Source organism: Cricetulus griseus, chromosome 5, assembly GCF_003668045.3.
Source record: "Cricetulus griseus strain 17A/GY chromosome 5, alternate assembly CriGri-PICRH-1.0, whole genome shotgun sequence".
Classification (NCBI taxonomy): Eukaryota; Metazoa; Chordata; class Mammalia; order Rodentia; family Cricetidae; genus Cricetulus; species Cricetulus griseus.
In genome coordinates this window covers 104,344,913-104,348,056 of record NC_048598.1, presented here as the reverse complement: position 1 = coordinate 104,348,056, position 3,144 = coordinate 104,344,913, and the positions used below count along the sequence as shown (strand labels likewise).

General features: G+C 31.0%; 1 pseudogene; it reads left to right on the top strand.

The window, feature by feature from the left end:
* Positions 1-1,765: 1,765 nt before the first annotated feature.
* On the top strand, positions 1,766-2,082 carry LOC113830866 (annotated as a pseudogene).
* Positions 2,083-3,144: the final 1,062 nt, after the last annotated feature.

The window sequence follows — 3,144 nt, the reverse complement described above, 5'->3', positions numbered from 1 at the left end:
CCATTCTAAATACCTAAGCATCTAAGAGGTGTAAAGAATGGATATAGACAAAAATAAACTTGTAGATATGGAAGTAGGTAGTTGAAGGAATCCAACCATGTTTCCTTTTCGATCTGGAAATAGAATCTACTAAGTAATAAAAGGAGAAGCATGTTAAAGTTCAAAATAAGTGGAAATATAATTGCTTTTCTCAGTGAGTCAACTGACAAAAGAAATCAAGATTTTCAGATGGGCAAATCAGTAATGATGAGTTAGCACTACCAAATTACTTAGATATGTATGTGTCAGGCAGGGGATCAATCAAGCCTTTCCTGTTTCCTTCATTTGCATTTAACTCTTCCTTTATTAGACCCTACAAAGCATTTTATTCATACCTCCTATCTTTTTATTGTAACTGATTTCTATGGTTTTATTTCAAAAATGAAATATATAAAACCTCAGTATAAACAATGATGGCTTATTATATCTAAGTATATATGATGACTTGTTTACAATTTTAATCACTTCATGATCAAAATTCCGTATGTTATATAATCAAGACAGTTGAAAGACCAAGAAATTAAACTGAAGGTCCACTTAGAACCACAATCAATTAAACTTACTTTTGCTTAAATAAATCATTATATCATGAGAAGCAGATTTTTTAAAAAAATTTTCAGCCTCAAAAACTAAAGAATGATGACCCTTAAAAACCCCATGACATGAGAATATTAACAGCTAATTATCAATACAACTTAAAAGAATACCTTATTTAGTATAGCATGGATTAGTTACCTCTTTGCCATCTAAGAAAGCATGAAGAAACTTTGTTCCAGGTTATCTACTGCCTTTACCAAAGTCCTATTGATTTAATGGAAATTTATTACCATTTGTTTTAAAGTTCAGATATTTTAATAGATAACAGTATTAAAAATGAAGACTAGGAAATCACTAGATCTATACAGTACTCATCTTTGTCCATAACAGATTATAGTTTGTAGGATTATAATTTTTTAATAGTTTTAAAATCATAAATCTATATTTTAAAATAGGCAGGATACTTCATAGTTCAAAATTCTTAATTCAGTGTTTCACCTAAAACTGGAAGCATTTGAAATTTGTTCTGAGTAGGACAGGTTCTGAAGCAAGAGAAAATTACAAAAGCATCATTCTGGCCATCACAGACATGTACATTTTATTGGTTCTTTTTTCATATGCCCTGAAGAAACACTAAATAAATTTCCAAACATTGAAAGGAGAGGCATTTGAAATATCCATCGTTACCATGCTAAGAAAAGTTTGAATTTATTCCAAGTTTCTGAAATCTTTCATACATGTGCAAATATTTCAACATATAAACAATGAAAATTTTTGCTGGATAATGGTTTCCAACTGGCAATGAGTTTATTAGTATCAAAGAAATTTGCAAAACTGTATTCAAAGAAAACTTCAGGTTACTTTATTTTTAGAGCATAATTACATATGTTCAGAAATCCCAATGGTTTCTTCTCAACAGTCTGGGAAGAGTCGACATTAATACACTTGAGTCATTTTTATGATTCCTGATTTAAAAATTATACAAAACTAAATGAATGCCAAATAATGTTTTGACATGGGTTGCAACTTTCTATATTATCTGAGATTGCATAAATACATTGTTGACTAATTTTCCTCCTGTTGCAGAAAGCAGCTGTAATCTGGCAGAAGTTATTCCTCCCAGTGCCCCAGAATGTGTATGGGAAATTATCAAAGTTCCTATGGGATCAAAGTAACATTTATAGTAACAATGGATGGAGGAGAAAACAACGGTGGCTGTGAAGGCCATGTATATCAAATTAATGCCTTCAGGCGGTCATGAATTCATTATAGAAATAGAACATGCACTGATATCACGAAAAATAAGGCCATGTTGAGTGGTCCAGGTCAGTTTGCTGGGAATGAAACCAATGAGGTCAATTTTAGAGTCCTTCACATGTGCTACTGAAAGATGTATGTATATTTACCTACAAGGTCAGATACACTAACACCTCCATCGAAATTCCTGAATTCTCAACTACACCTGAAATTGTTCTGCTGATGACTTCAAACTTCCTAGATTGTTAAGTAGCATAAATCAACTGTTAGATTGTTTAGTATTTAATACTAAACAATTCAGCCAGTAACTTTTTTAAATATAGCATATTATTTATATGCAATTGAACAAGTTGATTGAAGAACTGATTACTTCTGTTCTGCATAGCAATGAAAGATGCTATTTGAATTGAAATGCATTTGTTATAAGAAATCAGGGACATTTGTACAAGCTTGGAAGTAAACAAGTATGCCAACTCATTAAAAGAAGAAAAAAGAAAAGAATAAAGAAAATAGCATCTTGCAAAATTAAATAAAATGCCAAATAATGATGCTATATTCGGACATGCTGTTACTTTGTGTTATCTGAGAGTTTACAAATACATTTTATAAATGACACAGTTTGTAAATGACTAATCTCCCCCATTATGAAGTTTCCTTGGTTTCAATTTGGCTTCCCAGCATCATTTTGGTTCCTTTTTCCTTTGCTACAAGTAAAAGTTCAGAAAAGCCTAAACAAATACAAAGGAAAATGATTTTTGCATGGTATTTCAGTTTCTATTATTAGCCCCTAATTGTTTTTCTCACCAAGAGTGCTTATTAACACACAAGAATCCTTGCACCCATATTTTTCACATAAAAATTTCAAGGACACAGGAAACCTACATGTTTACATTCAGTACATCTTCAGCTGGAAAATGCTTATGTAAAGACTGATTAAAACATTAGAAATCTTCACCTATCAATATTTTCTTACCTGAAAGTTCTCTTAAATGAAATTTTCTTTGTATTTATCTATGCTATCTAGGAGTGTGGGAAACCAAGAAAGCATATCTTTTCCTTGAATTTTATATTATACATATGCTTAAAATACTAATAATTAGATCATGAAAATTGAATTAAATAAATGACGAATTAGATTTAGGAATTAAGAATTAAAAGTAGTATAACACAGAAAATAGTGAAAATAAAATTCCAGTTTTGAAAATAGCAAAGCCTATGCTATGTCAACATAGGCTGATCAATTCTGACAAATGTCTTATTTGGGTGTACGATGTTGATAGTGCAGGAGGCTGTGCCTGCACTGACAATGGA